Consider the following 18610-nt stretch of genomic DNA (forward strand, 5'->3'; position numbering starts at 1 on the left):
GGGCCGCGGGCCGGGCGCGGCGGGAGGGGCCGGGCAGGACGCGCGCCCACGCGGCCCGGGCTCGGCGGGCACTTGGGGGACGGAGCCGACGGCGGACGGGCCGGAGCGGCGGGGGCGGCCACACCTGCAGGCTCAGCTCCACCTGCCGCTTGCTTGCGCCCGGAGACAGAGCCGAGGGGACCCCGAGCCCGGAGGCGGCGGGGCGAGCGCGGCTCTTCCCAGGACCACCGGCTCCGGGCCCGCGCACCCCCCCGGCCGGCCGCGCCACACCTGCCCCCCTCGGGGCGCGAACCCCGCCGCCCGCCGCCCGCCGCCCCCCGCCCGGGCCACGCGCCCGCTCACCCGCGGCGCCTGCAGAGGACCGCGCGCTCCCCGCTGCCGGTGTGTCCGCGCTGTGCGCCCGCCGCGCGAGCTCCCGAGAGTCCTCGGCGGGGCGGGGTCCCGGGGCCGCGCCCCTAACCGCCCCGCCCGCCCCGCCAGGCGCTCCCGGCGCGCAACATGGCTGCGGTCCGGCCCCGGGGCGCCCCTCGCCGCCGGCTTCCCCCAGGGCGGCGGGGACCCGGGTGGGCGCGCCCGCTCGCCGAGAGCGTGGCCGAGTCTGACCCCACTGCGGTGTCTCTGGCTGCAGACGCCTAAGGCGTGAGACCGTTCGCTCCACGGAGGGCCAAGGGACACCAAAATAACGTCAAAAAAGCTGGGCGCGCGGGCGGCCGCGGTGGGGTGCCCGGGCAGGCCGCTGGGGGCGCGGGCGGGGCCGCTGCGTCGGGGCGCACGTGGGCCGCGCCCCTGCCTTCGGGTTCGGCGGAGACGGCGCCCCGCGGCCGAGCGCTCGGCGTCGGGGACACGGTGCGGTCTCGTCTGACTTGACTCACCGCGGACTATGGTAAAATCTCCGCGGGCAGAGATTCTGGGAATCATTTTCAATAATTTTTGCACACGCTTCCCAAGAGGAACTTTTAAAAACACGTGTACTTCGGTGGCCCCTGGGATTTGTTGCACAGTGACTAAGGCAGCGGACTCTAGGGCTGTGTCCTCAGACCAGCAGCTCCGACCTCACCTGTGAACCTGCAGAAGCGGAAATTCACAGGGGCCGCCCCCGGAGTCCGAAACTGGGGCTGGGGCCCAGCAGTCTGCGCCTTCCTGCGTCCAGGTGGTTGTGATGCCGGCTCAGGCTTGAGACCAGAGCCTCTCCTGGATTCCCTTCCTGGGCTCACCACTAACTTCTTGGGCTGAGAGAGTTATTTAAATAAGTTAGTGCTTTCGCATCTGCAAAATGGCATAATTATGGCACCCTTTTCATGGAGTCCTTATGGGGATTAGAGGTAATATATGTAAGATGCCTAGAACAGGGCTTAAATCTGCCCTGGTACAAAGAGTAGCCGGTCACTTTGGCAAAGCACCAAATAAGACTCCGTTTCCTGCTGTGTAGAATGGAGATACTCTGTGGGCTTTAGGGATTAAATGAGATCATGCATGCTAAGTACCTAACACAGTGAGGGCTTCCTCCTAATGCCTAACCTGCCACAGGGACAGACCACTGATGGGGTAACCCTTGTCAGTAGGCACCTGTGACCCTCTCTCAGCTGCAGGTCCACAGCAGGGCAGAGGCCCCGGTGAGGCCCGAGGCCTTTGTCCTGTATTCTGACAAGTGCGTTTATTCTGAGAGACTTTAATATTAAAATGGAGATGGAAGGGTAAGTGCAGTAGGAAAAAACTATGAAAAGATATTAAATAACCTACCGTGACAATGGTTCCGATTGGACATGTCCTCCTCGCACACCCTCTCTCCCTCCTTATCACTGCCTGGAGCCTTGGGAGCCATTTTTGGTTCCAACTCTCCTGACACTGTGCTTCTGATCTATTGTTTTTTGTGTTTTGTTTTTTTTTACCCAGTTTATAGCACATAGGTTTTTTTTCATTTATTCTTTTAAAGATTTTATTTTTTTATTTATGAGAGACACAGAGAGATAAGCAGAGACATAGGCAGAGACAGGCTTCCCGCGGGGAGCCTGATATGGGACTCCATCCCAGGACCCCGGGATCATGCCCAGAGCCAAAGGCAGATGCTCAACCACTGAGCCACCCAGCTGCCCCTAGCATATTGTCTTTTAAATTAGATGTTTAAAAGAGCAGTGGCCCAAGACCTTCTGAAGCATTTCTGAACTTTACCCTTCAGGGGAATGCTTAAAAATGAACTGGCCCTTGGGGCATCTGGGTGGTTTAGTGGGTTAAGAGTCTGCTCAGTTCATAATCCCGGGGTCCTGAGATTGAGTCCCACATTGAGCTCCCTGCTCAGTGGAGAGCCTGCTTCTCCCTCTGCCCCTTCCCCACCTCCGACTTGTGCACGCTCACTCTCTATCTCAAAGTCTTTAAAAAAAAAAAGAACTGGCCTCTGGCAGTGTGATCAAAATGAAAAGATTGCATTCTTACAACATGTGAATCTACAGTTATCTCAAAAAGTTTAATGAAAAGAGCAAACAGAACTAAGTCTGAATCTTGGTTCCATTACTGACATGCCAATCATTTCGGGCAAATCTCTTTAAAGTGACTGAGCTCCCACTTCTTCATCCGTAGAATGGACTTAATAATATATATTTCATGGTGTTTTTGTGTCACTAAGTCATAAAATGGAGCATTTAATTTTGCTTTTTTTTTTTTTTTTGAGCATTTTGACTTCTAGGCATACTTTTCTCCTGTAAGTTAGAATAGTATAAAGATATAGTTTGCATACGCATTCCTCATGTGTCTTACTGTAAGCATTATCCTTACGTGCTGCTCTACAGGGTTTTCTTCCTCTGCAAAAACATTCCTGCTGTATCTTATGAGTGTTTTAAGAGGATTTACCAGGGGTAATTTATTTTCATCTGACATTGGGACCTAAACTCCTTCCCTGCCCCCGCCCTCCCCAACACACACAGAAGAACCAATTCCAAGGCATCTATGAGAATTGCTTAGGACAGGGGCACCTGGGTGGCTCAGTGATTGAGCATCTGCCTTTGGCTCAGGTTATGATCCCCAGGTGGCTGGGATGAGTCCCACTTCGGGCTCCCCGCAGGGAGCTTGCTTCTCCCTCTACCAATGTCTCTGCTTCTCTCTGTCTCTCATGAATAAATAAATAATATTAAAAAGAGAGAGAGAGAGAGAGAGAGAGAAGTGCTTAGGACAGTGGCCCTGAAGCTTCAGTTGCCTCGGAATCATTCAAGGAGCCCCCTCCAGGAATCACAAGCCAGTAAGGCTCAGGTAAACCCTGGGCTCTATGGTTTTAGCAAGCCCCCAGGTGAATCTGATGCATACCAAAATTTCAGAACAGCTGAATTAAGATGTATCAGGATCCTGACAATATTATTTATTGTCTCTCTCTTCACAATTCTTCTGTGAAATTATACCTCTGTCTTTTCTAAGCCATGGTTTTTGTTCACGTTTATTAATCAATATCATGGGAGGAAGTAAGAAAACCCGGAGCCAACAGTCTTAGATACCATTCCCTGATCTAGCCGAGGGCAGCTTTCCTATGAGATCACCCCCGAGCCAGTCTCCACACTGGTGCCAGGTTATCTCAACCAAAAAAAAAAAAAAAGTTCACAAATAGTATGACCATCTCTAGCTCCTTTCACTTCATCAGAGCGGTCAATAGGCAATAGGGAAATACGTAGGGTACCCTTGGCCAAACAACGATTGAGGTTATTTTTCAGGACTCAGTAACCTTGTGTGAAAATTCAGGAGCAAAGTTTGAGTAAGAACCCCGACGGTCTGACAGGTGGCTGCTGCCTTATGTCTAGAAATAATGTTTAAGGGTCTTCACAGGGCAATATACTAGGAGTCTCTTGGTACTATCTTGATGGCACAGCTTCCATCAGTTGGGTCCACTGAGAAATCTGGCCACTCGGTGTTCTATTTGAAAGTTTCCTTGGCTTATTTAAAAATTTACATAAATAACCCTACAAGTTTTATGTAGGAGAGTATTAGTGACCACACAACTTTTTGACTAATAAACTCTCTAAAAGCATAGCTTCTTTTATAATTTTTCTTATCTCTGACCATTTTGAGATTTTTAAAAAAGATTTTACTTATTTGTCGGAGAGAGAGAGCATGAGGGGGGACAGAGAGGGAGAAGCAGACTCTCCGCTGAGCAGGGAGCCTGCAATTTGGAGCTTAATCCCAGGACCTTGGCTGAGATTATGACCTAAACTGAAGGCAGATGCTCTTTTTTTGTTTTTGTTTTTGTTTTTTTAAAGATCTTATTTATTTGAGAAAGAGAAAGCACAAGCAGGAGGAGGGGCAGAGGGAGAGGTAGACTCCCTGCTGAGAAGGGAGCCCAATGTGGGGGCTCAATCCCAGGCCCCTGGGATCATGACCTGAGCCCAAGGCAGATGCTTAGCCAACTGAGGCACCCAGACGCCCCATTTTATGAGGATCTAAAAAAAAAATCCGGTTTAAAAATTGTACAGTATGTAACGGACAAGACCTCAAATATCATCTCTTCCATCATCCACATTTCACAGAGGAAGCAGCTCCACAGAAATTAAATTAATTGTCTGCACTCCTGCACCCAGACTTTTCTTGTCAGGATGCCAGTGACTTTCAACTTGCTAAATCCTGGAGCCAAACTTCTATGCCTCATCTTCTCCTCCTAAGCAGCCTTCCACGCGTGAATCAGTCCCCGGGAGCATTCTGTTGTTAGGGTTTGTTTTTCCCCTCTGTCCTCTCCAGTGCCGTCTCCCCAACCTCCTACCTCAGGCTTAGCCCAGAGCCCATTCTTGGGCGCTTACCTGTGCGCAGTCACTTCCTAGGTCGTGTCAGCTGATCCCAAGGCTTACATAACATTTCCAGCCCTGACCTCTCCCCTGAGCAACAACTTTATACTTGGATATCTCCAGGACTCTTGATTTGTCGAAAACTGCCCTTCTCCCAACCTTCCCCTTCTCAGCAAACAGCAGGAGCAGCCAAACTCTGTTGCTTGGTCCCAAACCTAGAAGCCAGCCGGAATTCCTCTTTGTCCCTTGACCCCGCTTCATCCCTATCCCTCTGCGTCCAGTGTAGCAGAGGTACCAGACCCTTTGCAGAATATATCAAATCGTGTCATACCCTAGCCAGTGGATTTTAGCATGACATTCACACCGTTTCCTTGGCCTTGTGAGATCCCTTCCTGCCTGCTTCTCCACCTGCATCTGAGGTCCATCTCCCTGGTGCTGTGCTCACCTTGTTCCAGCTGCCTGGCATTTCTGTTCTGTGAATGCATCAACCCCATTCCTGCTTTAGGGACCTAACATGTGATACTCTCTCTGCCTGGGATGCCACTCTCTCATCTCTGCCAGCCTGGCCTTTATCCAAATACTGCCTTCCTTGAGGGCACATCTCAACTTTCTCACGTGAAGTGCCATCCCCAGGTCCCTTCTTGCTGCTTCACCTGGTTTGCTGTGTTCAGAGCACTTCACACTCTCTGCTCTGTCTTGCTTGTTTAGGCCTTTGTTTTCTGTCACCCTCCCCTACAAGGACTGAAGCTCCTGTCTGTTCATCACTATGCCCTCAGTAGCTAGAACAGTGCCTGGCACCTAGTAGATGTTCAGTGCATATTTGTTGAATAAACAAATGAATGAACACAGCTGATTGGTACCAAAGCCGGTGTAGTCAGGTTAGTTTTCTTTCCAAGAAATAACCTTACTGCTATGCCCTGGATGGATAACCATGGAAACACATTACTTACCTAGATCCCAGGTGCCCAAAACACCATCAGAAAACAGATGATGGTAGGGGAAAGAAATGTTTAAAAACTTCATCTATTTAGAGGCACCTGGGTGGCTCAGTGGTTGAGCCTCTGTCTTTGGCTCAGGTCATGATCCCAGGTCCTGGGATTGAATCCCACATCAGGTTCTCTGCAGAGAGCCTGCTTCTCCCTCTGTGTATCTCTCTGATGTCTCTGCTCTCTCTGTATATCTCTCATAAATAAATAAAATCTTTTAAAAAAAATTTCATCTATTTAGAATCTGTGTTTCCTTTAATTCCATTTTACTGGGGATTCTAACAAGTTTGATTAGCTCTTGCCCCAGGACACAGCAGATTAGAAGGCAGGGTGCAAGGTACAAGCAGATATTCTGACAGCGGTACAGCCCAGCCGTAAGACACAGTGCTTGATGGCAAAGAGGCAGAAATAATACACAGAACAGACAATGACACAAGTATAGCCAACTGGGGTCACGTAGCTCAGAGACAGACCCATCTACACTCCTCAGGGGCCCTGAGGCCTTGGGTTCATAATGATAGTTTTCTCAGGAAAGGGGCTTATTATGTCTGTTCTGCGTGTCATTTTATAATTTGTAAAAATTATAAAATAGTGTAATCTTCAGAAAACAATTCAGTATACAACTACGTACCCACTGTCCAGATTTAACATGATAATATTTTATCACATTGTCTTCAGATTTAAAAAAAAAAAAGAAAGCAGGAAAGCCCACTGAGCCCTCCCCTGGAGAAGCCCGTGCTCTGAAGTTGATCTGTCTCCTCTCTGCATGGTTTAATGTTTTATATGGAAAAAAAATCCACATAATATGAAAACTGACTAGCTCCCAAATAAATTAGTTATTAGTAATCAGGTGTTTGGTTGCAGAATATATAAACCATAAATATTTTTACATCATCATGAAATTCTTTTTCTTTCTTTTCAATTTTTCAAAAGCTAGCTTAACAAAGTGGTTAATGTGCTATAAATGCCCAGCATGATGGAGGTGATTTTAGCATCTTCTTGGAATGTTGTCTACTCAAACTGTGAGCTCCTTGAAGGTAAGGCCAATGTCTGCTGTCTTACTACCTCAAGTACTTGGAATGGAACTTTGCACATAATAGGAGCTCAGTTAATACTTACTGGGCTGAATCAAACACAGAGCTCTGTGTGTTTGTAGTGACTACATTCTCTCATTGAGCATTGAAATGTCTGGATCCTAGAGAGTTGACATGTACACTGAAGATTTGGCACTTAAAATGAAAGTTAAAAAAAAGCTGGGGCACCTGGGGGGCTCAGTCGGCTGAGAGCCTGCCTTTGTCTCTGTGCTCTCTCTCGCTATCTCTGTTTCCCTCTCTCTTAAATAAATAAAATCTGGGGATCCCTGGGTGGCGCAGCGGTTTGGCGCCTGCCTTTGGCCCGGGGCGTGATCCTGGAGACCCGGGATCGAATCCCACGTCGGGCTCCCTGCATGGAGCCTGCTTCTCCCTCTGTCTGTGTCTCTGCCTCTCTGTCTCTCTCACTGTGTGACTATCATGAATAAATAAATAAAATCTTTAAAATAAATAAATAAATAAATAAATAAATAAATAAATAAATAAATAAATAAAAAAAAAAAATCTGGAAAAAAAAAAAAAAAAGACCATTCGCTAACAGGGCAAATTTTTGTGGCAAGTGATGAATGTTACCTGAACTGGCTGGATCTTACTGAATATCTAAAGGACTGAGTCCAGGGATCCCTGGGTGGCGCAGCGGTTTGGCGCCTGCCTTTGGCCCAGGGCGCGATCCTGGAGACCCGGGATCGAATCCCACGTCAGGCTCCCGGTGCATGGAGCCTGCTTCTCCCTCTGTCTGTGTCTCTGCCTCTCTCTCTCTCTGTGACTATCATAAATAAAAATTAAAAAAAAAAATTTTAATAAAGGACTGAGTCCAGAATGAACTCATCTTTACATCTTGAACAATGCTTTAGGATGAAACATGGATCACGTATGTCATTCGAGAAATATTTATCGAGATCCTGCTTCTTGTCGTGCAGTGGGTTACAGTGGAGAGCAAGACAGATGAAACCCCTAAAGTTCACACTTAATAAAACTTGGCCTTTGGCTGTTCAGGGCTTACCAGACTTCCCATGAATTTCCATGAACTTGGCATTGTCATTTGGCCAATCTGCAATTCCAAGCTGCCTCCGGGACTAGGTCCTCAACTGACCCCAACGATTTGATTCAGGAATGCGTGGATGGCTGGGTAGTAGAGTCCAAAGACAACTGTAAGACCTGGAGCTGGTCCCAACTCTGCCATGATCTGGGATTGTCAGCACACCATTTCAGACCATGCCACGGGCAAAAATGCTAGCAGGGCAGGCATCCCAGCTAAAGGGGAAGCAGCCAGACTCACAGGAGGAGCAGGAGGGTCTGAAGGACCTAGCCACCACCCCTCAGTTTCTGCCTGTGGCTGTTGGCAAGCTGGAATGTGGGCCTATCCCACGTCTAACTTTCAAGAAAAGCTTGAAATCCTGATTTTAACACAAGTTTTCCCAATTTTTAAATGTTGGCAGTTAGTTAAAAAATTTTTTTCCAAACACTCTGCAAGCCAAACAACACACGTCTGTAGGCTGGGTGGGTATGTCCACTGCCTTGGGCTCCATAGACTGGCTTTATTATCTGTGGAACATATGGGTTCAACCCGGTGCCGTGTAAGATCCCACTCAGCTCCAGAGTGCTGTCACTGCAGACATGCTCTTGCCCTGCAGGCGACGTTGCTGGCAGGGGCTGGTCTCTGTGTGTCTGGATGTGGTAGGAAACAAGCTGTCCCCAGGCCTTGCCACCCAATCTTTCCATTCCGCACATTCATAAAGACAGTTCTTGTGGTTATGCTTTCTGTTTTGGGGATTGTCTGTCACAGCTAATAACTTAAGGGATGTTCAGGGAAGGGGTCCCCTCCTTTGTGTGCACGTTGTCCCTGGCAGGCCCTCCCTGTGTAGATGGCTGTGGCGCCGACTGAGCTGTCTGCCCAGCCCCAGCTCTGTCCTTTCTTCTTATATATACCCACTTAACAAAAAGGAGGAGCTTCTGGTTTTCTGCGTATTTCCTTGCCACAACAGTCTGTCTTGCATCTGGACTGGCACTGTCCCACCACTTTGTCATTGGCCAGCTCCTCTGATCTGTCATCGCTGTCGCCACAAAACCTGCTCCGAGAGGCCACAGAATCAACCTAGCACACCATGTGGGTATTGGGTGCAGATCTGCCACCATTCCAAGCAGCTTTCTTCTTCTAAAGATGTCTGACCATCCTAGAACATGTTTCTCCTCCTGGACCCACCTATCACAAAGCTGGTATCTCAGAGAGGCCTCTCCTGAGACTTGCATTTATTTTGAAATTGTTTTTACAAAAGAAAGCAAAACAGCCCAACCACAATCAAAAAGATATGTTAAGTCTTAGAGCAGAGTTCATTGAGGTTGTCAACCTGTCATCCCGTGTTTTGTAGACTTTAGGGTGGGCACTATCTAACAGATAGGGATCAAACAGATTGTAATGCTGACAAACTAGGTATTGTGACTGTCCCAAAGCTCAGAATTCTGGTCTTATCTGTCCTCTTCCCTTTATCCCAAGGGTTGGCCGTAACCTTCTAGAACTTGCAACTGAGAGGATCTCATAACTGAGGAAGACCTCACTTTCAAATGGGAGGTAGACTACTTCTTCCCCTCTGAGGGAACTCCATGAGGGTAATGCATCTGCCTCCCTGGTTGCCTCAGTAGAGGAGGCCTGATGCATTCTGACTGGTGCACTTGGAAGAGGAATTTGGTCATGTGCTGGCTGTCCCTTAGTCTCTCTATCTCTTGGGAGATAGCCTGCCTGCAAAGAGGACTGCTCTGCCCCTTCAGGCCACACTTGTGGTAGATGTGGTGGTACAGAGCCACCTCCAGCAGGGCAGACACTCATCTGATTCTGTGGTTCAGTTTTAAGATGTCTGCCTGCCCTTGGATCTAGGCTGCATTCCCAATAGTGGCTTTATTACAATAATGCTCTCCATTGTTTCAAAACCAGGGTGGGAAAGAAGAGCACCTTCAAACTAATGGGTACCACCGGCCCCCCCCAAACCAGGCTGCTCCACACAAGCTGAAAACCATAGTCAACCCTCAAGTGCTGTTTCAGCACCGTGAACTTCCTGCTTGGATTCTCCCAAGATTTCCTGAGACAATGAAACCTCTTTTCATTAAAGATTTCAAGATGCTCAGCTAGTAGGGCTCCTTATCTATCTCTTTCTGATCCCTGCAATATCAGAGTCTGGCCTCTTCCATCCCACCACTCCTCCAATATCGTCTCCAATGTCTCCCACGGCCCTCAAGACACCTGTTCCCTCCTCTTCTGGCTCCTCTCTCTTCTCCATCGAGAATACCCATTTCCAGCCACTATATCTCTCCCCTGTTTTATTGTTTTTCTCCCCTGTTTTAAAACACTACTCAGGGGGGATCCCTGGGTGGCGCAGCGGTTTGGCGCCTGCCTTTGGCCCAGGGTGCGATCCTGGAGACCCGGGATCGAATCCCACGTCGGGCTCCCGGTGCATGGAGCCTGCTTCTCCCTCTGCCTGTGTCTCTCTCTCTCTCTCACTGTGTGCCTATCATAAATAAATAAAAAAAAATTAAAAAAAAAAATAAAACACTACTGAGGAATCAAGTCTCCCCTAAATAGTGAATCGGACTCCATTCTAAGTACTATGCGAACTCTCAAAGCATTTAAGACTAGACTTACTTGGTCCAAATATTTATGTTTATGGTTAATTACATCAAAAGGAATTTTTTATTAGTCAAAATATTTTTTTAAAGATTTTATTTATTTACTGGCGAGAGAGAAAGAAAGAGAGAGAAGCAACCACGTGCACAGCAGGGGATAGGGGTGGAGGGAGAAGCAGACTCCCTGCTGAGCAGAGAGCCTGATGCAGAGCTGGATCCCAGGACCCCGGGGTCACGACCTGAGCTGAAGGCAGATGCTTAACCAACTCAGCCACCTAGGTGCCACTAGTGGAAATGTTTTAATTTAAGTTAGGAACTTGGTTATGGCTCCTTGAAGACATTTTGTCCTTATTTCCTGGTATCCACTTCAGTGACTGACACAGGGCAGAACTCAATCAATGTTTTTATTCTATCAATGTGTTTGGATGAATCGAAATGTTTTCCTTTCAACTCCAGGTAGCACTAAGAGTTCTTAGCAAACAGTAGCAGCTAAGATGTATCTATGGGTGACTCACTGAATATTTAACCTCAGAGATCTTTCACAGAAGATTCCACCTATTGGAATTGAATCCAGCTCTTAATGTTATAATTACCCCCTTTTTATTCCTATTTTCTGTTCCCTTATCATCCTAATGTGTTTAGTGCATATCTTTGTTTATATATATATTCTGCGAAATGTATATTGTTTTGTGTACACATACTTTTAGTTTATATAAATGATATGAGTTTGGGGCACCTGGCTGGCTCAGTCAGTAGAGCATGCAACTCTTGACTCCATGTTGGGTATGGAGATTACTTAAAAATAAAATCTTCTTTAAAAATGATATAGATTTTATATCTCCTTCTGATGTGTTTTTGTTATTATTATTATTATTATTATTATTATTATTATTGTCCACCTGTGCTGCTATGGGTTTCCTCACACTTACATCATCCTTCTGGTGAGTATCCACCATGTTACCTGCCCGGTCTCCCGGATTAGACATTCAAGTTACGCCCACACCATAAATATTGCATCCAGATTTCTATGAACTGGAGTGTTTCACTGGTATGTACAATCACCGGTGAAATTGTTGGGTCCTAGGAAAGTGGTCATGTCATTTATGATTTGAACAAGGACAATTTATTTTTTATTTTTTAAAGATTTTATTTATTTATTCATGAGAGACACAGAGAGAGAGAGAGAGAGAAAGTGAGAGACAGAGACACAGGCAGAGGGAGAAGCAGGCTCTATGCAGGGAGCCCGACGTGGGACTTGATTCCAGGTCTCCAGGATCATGCCCTGGGCTGAAGGTGGTGCCAAACCGCTGAGCCAGCCAGGCTGCCCGAACAAGGACAATGTAGAGAATGAAAGGGGGCACTATTGATAATTATACCAGGACAAGAGGCATAAACCAAGATTGTCCAAAGTTAAGCAAGATGAGTGGTCCCCCCAGTCAAATGTCTAAGTATGTAGGGACACCTGGGTGGCTCAGTTGGTTAAATGTTCCACTCTAGGTTTCAGCCCAGGTCGTGAGATGGAGCCCGGAGAGGGCAAATCTGCACTCATTGGGGAATCTGCTTGAGATCGTCTCTCTCCCTTTGCCCCTCCCACTCGTGTCGGCTTGCTTTCTCCAAATAAATAAATTAATTAATTAATAAATCTTTAGAAAAAAAGTCTGAATATGTATAAATTGACTAGGGAATGACAGAATGGCTCTCACACATGCACTCCCCAACAGGGCATGGGTGGGACGGTCTCACATCTTCATCCGACCACACTTACTTGGTGCCATGATGATAACTTCAAAATACCTTATTATTGCTTTAATCTGCATTCCTCTGATTACTAACATATTTGAGTGGTTCCACTATGCCTTGGCCTTTTGGATTTCCTTATTCGGAAATTATTCCTTTCTTTTGCCTGTTTTTTTAGGGGTTTCCTTGTCATTTGCAAGAGTTTCCTACGTTTTCCGGCTATTAATCCCCTGCCAGTTTTAGACCGTGCAAATACATTCGCCATCAGCTAAACTAATTTTGCTCATGGTGTTCTTTGTTTTTGAATTCATTAATGTCTTGCCTGATAGTTTTATGTCCTTAACATTTGATTTTAGAAGTATTTTCTTTCCTTATTTTGGAAAAACATTGTCTTCATTTTCTTTCATTAACTTTTTTAGTTTCACCCTTCCACATGTAGGTCTCTACCCGCCTCGGAAACATGGTCCATCCCTACGGACAGTTAAGTAGGGACATGGTCTTATTTTTTTGCACACAGAGGGGCAGTTTCCCCAGCTTATTCACTTTAAGGCCCATCCTTTCCCCATTGAATGGTGGCATCACCTCTATCCTGCCTGAAGTTCCCATGTGTACTGGGTCTGACTGCCAGGTGGTCTGTGTGTTCTGGCATCTCTGGGGATTTGTGATCAGCATAACTTCACATCTGATAGGGCAGATTTCTCTCCGGTAGTCCTCTTTGTTAATGTGGATCTTTATGAGGTCTCATTATAAATAAATGGATCTCATAAAGATCTCTGCTGGGATATGTCCAGAACAGGCTGAGCTACTCCATTTGGATTTTTAAAAAATATTTATTTATTTGAGAGAGAAAAAAAGAGAGCAAGCAGGGAGAGGGGCAGATGGAGAGTGAGAATCTTAAGCCGACTCCAGCTGGGCATAGAGCCCGACTCAGGGCTCCGTCTCATAACTCTGAGATCAGGACCTGAGCCAAAATCAAGAGTTGGACACTTAACTGAGCCACTGGGGCATCCCGGATATATATTTTCTTAATTTTGTTTTATTCTTTAAGTAATCTCTACACCCAATGTGGGGTTCAAACTCACAACCCCGAGATCAAGGGGTACGGGCTGAGTCAGCGAGGCACCCCTCCACCTGGGTATTTTATCCTAACTTTTGTCTCTAGCATGCACATTGATCACTAAATGTGATGGGTTCTTTACAAATTCAAAAGTTCCGTTGTAGAATTCAGAGTGGTAGTTCACTTCTACTCAATTATAGTTGTGGCGAACCTTTGCAGCACAGACCTCTGAACAACAGAAAACAGTGCGCTGTGTCATCTGAGAAGGTCCCTTTGCTGCTAAGAGACGTAGGCATGTGGCTGGGGCGGTGCGTGTCTGTTGTGCGGATAACTGGGAGAACATCCTGGCCCCCTCCACCCCAGGGGACTCTGGGAGTGAACAGGAAAAGAAGCCTTGCTTCCACTCCAAGGCTCTGCCAGCCAGGCCCCAGCTCAGATTACCCCTGAAGGCACTCCGGGCGGCTTGACAGTCAGACTGCTTGTAAACATCTTCATCATCCACAGCTCCTTTTCTCCTTCCCATCCACACCCTCTGGATTTATCCTGGACAGTTCCACTCAGATCTGCCTCTTCTTTTCTGGCCTGACTCCCCCTGCTGTTTTCCAGCCTGGTTTCCAGCCCATTTCTCCCCCAGCTAGAGCCACTCGGACCACACTAGCCCTCTGCCAGCCCCAAGGGTCCGTGCTGACCCTGGGTCTTGGCACTACAACATGTGTCAGGGCAGCCCTGCTGGCTTTGGGCTTGTACTTTTCGTTTTCATGTCACACCCAGATCTGGTCATTTGTGTAATTGGTCTGTGTTTTCCCAACTATCTTAGTAAGTGCCAATCCTCTGCAAGGCACTAGACTGGCCCTCATTTTATTTTCTGAGTCTGCATGCCTGCCAGGTAACCCCCTCTCCAGGTGTCCCAGACCTTTAAGAACCTGAGTGATGCCTCAATTCTTTGATTTTTCCTTCAAGTAATTAGAGTCTGGCTGAGAGGATCCACCACCCACTGACCCATTTCCCCATGTGCAGGCCACTGTGAACTTTAACTGTCCTGCGCCCACATTCAGTCTCCCTAGTCGCTCTGAGAGGTGGGTGTGCACAGGTGAGTGCCATGGGGAGGAAGCTGAGGCATGGAGGTGAAGTCACTTCTCCAAAGCAGGTGGCCAGAAGGCACAGGAGCTCCAGGACTGAAGCCAGACTATTGAACGGGAAAGCCTACCCTCTCCCCTCTGCATCACACAGCCCATGACCTGCTGTCCTGCTGTCATCTGCATCTAAAACAGGGCAAGACCACTTTGAGGTGCTCTGTACCTCTGTCCTGGATAATCATAATAATCTTCATATTGTTGCCTTTTTTATCTGTTCATTTAGCCTACAGATACTCATCAAGCACCCCGTTCCTGCCAGACACAGCTTCCACGTGGTCTGTTTTTCAGTTCAGCACTGACACAGCAGCTAGAGCTATGGCTTGGATCATGTCACACTCCTGCTCCCAGACCTTCAGGGCTCCAGCTCAAGGCAGGAAGAACTGGGACCTGGAATGAAGCCAGCTGTGGGGCCAGAGAGGCTGGCTCAGCTGGGCAGAGGACACAGCCAGGCAGCTCCGTGGGACTGATCATAGGTGGAAGGTCTTGGAAGGAGTCACCACACTCAGGGAAGATTCAAGACCTAGAGGTCAGAGGGAGGACTCAGTCCCCAGGGAGGGGCCCGCAAATGAATGGAGGGCCCTGCCCAGAAGACCTGACTCCTAGCCTGAGCAGGGCAAGTTGACCGGGAGCAGGGCAGGGCGGGGTCCTTATGTAAGCAAGCAGAAAAGGGGGTGCACCAGGGCTGGCTTGCTGTCGTGTCCAGCAGAGTAAATGTGCTTAGGGGCAAGAGGGGTCCTGAGCCCAGAAGAGACACCTTGGACCTCTTCTGAAGGGGGCCCCCGGGCAAGGCTGGGGGCAGACGGCCTGACAATCTCTGCAGCCCTTGCCGCACCTACACAGGGCCTTTACCCCGCCCAAGGCTGGCCGGAGGCTCCTCTGTGCCCCGGGCTGCTGCCTTTCCAGGGCCTGGGCGTGCTCCTCAGCCCGTCTGCCCCACCTCTTCACTGCCTGAAGCCTACTTAACCTTCAAGACTAAGTGCAAAGGCAGCATGCTTTTTTCTCTTCCCCTTTCTAGGCCTTCCCAGTCTGCTTTTCTATACAGCAGACTAAGTCTTGTGATACTTGCTGCATGCCTCTATTAAAACACTTCGTTTTACCTGGTGTATTAGTTTCCTGGAACTGCCATAACAAAGCATCACATGCTTGGTGGCTTCAAACAACAGAAATTTATTATCTCACAGTTCTGGAGGCCGGAAGGCTGAAATCAAGGCTCCCTTGGAAATCCTCTGGAGAAGATCCTTCCTCACCTTCTCTGGCTTCTGGCAAGCCCGGGCACTCCTTGGCCTGTGGCCACATCATCCAGGCCCTTCCTGCTCATCACATGGCTGCTTTCTCTCTGTGTCTCTTTTCTTCTTATAGGAACACCAGTTATGTTGGATTAAGGGTTCACCCTACTTCGAACTGACCTTATTTTACCTTAATTATATCTGTAATTACCCTATTTCCAAATAAGCTCAAATTCTGAGGTACTGGGGATTAGGACTTCATTTTTTTTTTTTTTTTTTTTAAGATTTTATCCTTTTATTTGAGAGAGAGAAAGAAATCACACATGAGCAGGGGGAGGCAGAGGGAGAGGGAGAAGTAGACTCCTTGCTGAGCAAGGAGCCTGGTGCGGGGCTCGGTCCTGGGACCCTGGGATCATAACCTGAGCTGAAGTCAGACATTCAACCAACTTAGCCACCCAGGGAGCAAGAGATTAGGACTTCAACATGTCTTTTTGGGGGACACAATTCAACCCATCACACCTGGAATGAGAGCTATATACAGGCCACCATCCTTCACAATATCCCCAGCTCCTTGCCTACAGCTTGGCAATTCTGGAATGAAACAGACCTGGGTTTGTCACTCACCCTCTCATAAAACCTGAGCAAGGTCCTTAAGCCATATGTCTTTTCTCGTCCGTAAAATAACCACTACCCCTAGAGCTACTGTGATGTTTATTAGAGTCCGTTCACAGACCTAGTGAGTGCCCAGGAAATTGTAATTATTATTAGTAGTATTGCACATTGAATAGAGTAGATGCTCAGTAAATACATGTTAGTCACTTCCTCTAACAAATATTTACTAAATTGGCAGGCCTGCAGAACCCCTGAACTGATGAGCTTTTCCAGAGGGAGGGAGAAGCGGTGGCCACTAAGCCCCGAGACTCTATCCTGTCCCCTGGCACCGTGGGAATTGCTGAGGTGATGATGGCAGCTGCCCATCCCTGCTTGGATGGCAGGGGATTCTGGCCTCCATCCTCACAGCACGGAATCCTGACTGGCTCTGTGGGAATGTGAAGGTGGGGCAGGCAGGGACACCACACCCTGTTCTTTGTTCTCTAGACGGGGTGTGTGTACACGTGGGTGTGTGCTGAGGGACAGTGGTCTGGAAGCCAGAAGCCAGGGTGCCCAAGCCTCTTCCCGAGAGATTGTATTCAGGCTGGAATGAAAAACAGTAACCAGAGCCTGACCTCCAGCTCTCGGCTTCTTCCCGATTTCTGTGAGGAACCAGATTCTTCTCCTGAGCGAGAGTGGGTAGTGGGCATCACGCAAGAGATGGAATCAGAGACTTGGGTCTGAAATAGAACTCTACCTTGGAGTAGCTGGGATGACCTCGATGACTGCAGTTTTCTCTGGTATCCAGTGGAACTGATAAAATCTGCCCTATCAAATAAGAACATGATTCAAATGCCAGCTGTTAATATTTATGTCCCATTGTTGCCAACCCTTGAAGATACATTTCCAGAGCACATCAAAATTTACAGAGTAAAGCTTTGCTTTGTTTTGATTTTCATTTTTACAACAAGAAGTGAAAAATCTATTACGTACTATTAGAAATAGGAAAATATGTCTAAGGCTCAGTGTCCATCTGCCATAGGATGAAATTTGGCATCCCTTATCTTCTCTAATTTCATTAACAACCAAAGTTGTATGCTTCTGTTTCAAGGAATTTCCTTTTCTCTTTCTCTTTCTTTCTTTCTTTCTTTCTTTCTTTCTTTCTTTCTTTCTTTCTTTCTTCCTTTCTTTCTTTCTTTCTTTTCTTTCTTTCTTTCTTTTTCTTTTTTTTTTTAAAGATCTTATTTATTTCTCTGAAGGGGGTGGGGGGAGCGAGTGAGCAAGTAAAAGCAGGGGGAGGAGCAGAGGGAAAAGGAGCAGCAAAGGGAGAGGAAATAGCAGAGGGAGAAGGAGAAGCAGGCTCTCCACTGAACAGAGAGCCTTATGTAGGGCTCGATCCCAGGACTCTGGGATCATGACCTGAGCTGAAGGCAGATGCTTAACCAACTAAGCCACCCAGGTGTCCCAGGGATTTTCTTAAGAAAAAACGCTGACCTGGCATATGGCCTCCTTAGATATTTTTTTTTTTAAATATTTTATTTATTTATGATAGACATAGAGAGAGAGGCAGAGACACAGGCAGAGGGAGAGACAGGCTCCATGCCGGGAGCCCGATGTGGTACTCGATCCCAGGGCTCTAGGATCCCGCCCTGGGCCAAAGACAGGCGCTAAACTCCTGAGCCACCCAGGGATCCCCGGCCTCCTTAGATATTAAACAAGACGAATATTTCCACTGTGGAAACAAATCACCAGCTCCTTGAAATTTATACAAAACTTTCTTCAAGAAGATATATACCAAAGTGGGATGCACATTTTCAAGAAAGAAGATAATGATGGAATTTTATCCAGGAACCAGACATTGAAGAGTCAGACGTCATTGCATCAGACAACACGTGTGCTGCACAACACTGAGACACACTGCAAACATAAGAAGTTTTATGATGACATGTACAGCTCTCAGCCTAGCCAGTGAGGGCAAGGATAGGATGTGCATAGATAACCAGAACACCACACAGATCTAGGGAACCACCGTGAGAGTTACAAAGTGTGATGAGGTCAAAGAATAAAGAGGTCACATTCTTTGGGGGCAATAAGAAAGGTACCCAATGTCTTTTTTTTTTTTTCTTATGTGAGAGAGATCAGGGCCAGATAAAGGGAAGGGAGAAAATCTGTAGGAAGCAGGTGAGCCAGGGATAGAAAAGCCAGCTCTAAAAAGTGTGGCCTGGATCCCAAATCATGTCGATTGCCACATTCAGTTTCCATTCCAGTTCTGTATTTATTTATTGCATTTGCATTTACCCAGGTAAGGCAACTGTACAATACACAGAATGTGGTTGTCTTGTCTTGTGAAATCTGCTGTCTTAACAGAATGTTGTAAAAGTGCTGGATTCTAAGCTGAGAAGCCTAGACAATTATTA

At 47.4% G+C, this 18610-nt stretch overlaps 1 protein-coding gene and 1 long non-coding RNA gene across 3 annotated transcripts in view; one reads left to right on the forward strand and one right to left on the reverse strand.

Annotated features, from left to right (window-relative positions):
• The window catches only part of EZR (ezrin), a 51232-nt gene extending 50751 nt beyond the window's left edge, over positions 1-481 (reverse strand). The window contains exon 1 of the mRNA XM_072829452.1: positions 343-481. The gene's annotated coding sequence lies outside the window, so the exon portion shown is untranslated. The remainder of the gene's footprint in view (positions 1-342) is intronic.
• LOC140635223 (uncharacterized) lies at positions 445-15481 on the forward strand. Of its 2 annotated transcripts, none has more exons than XR_012032588.1 (3): positions 445-1322; positions 6674-6777; positions 14600-15481. It is a non-coding gene; the product is annotated as an uncharacterized lncRNA (long non-coding RNA). The 2 variants fall into 2 exon arrangements; XR_012032586.1 differs by having other exon boundaries at positions 447-883.
• Positions 15482-18610: the final 3129 nt, after the last annotated feature.

Source organism: Canis lupus, chromosome 1 (assembly GCF_048164855.1).
Source record: "Canis lupus baileyi chromosome 1, mCanLup2.hap1, whole genome shotgun sequence".
Taxonomy (NCBI): Eukaryota; Metazoa; Chordata; class Mammalia; order Carnivora; family Canidae; genus Canis; species Canis lupus.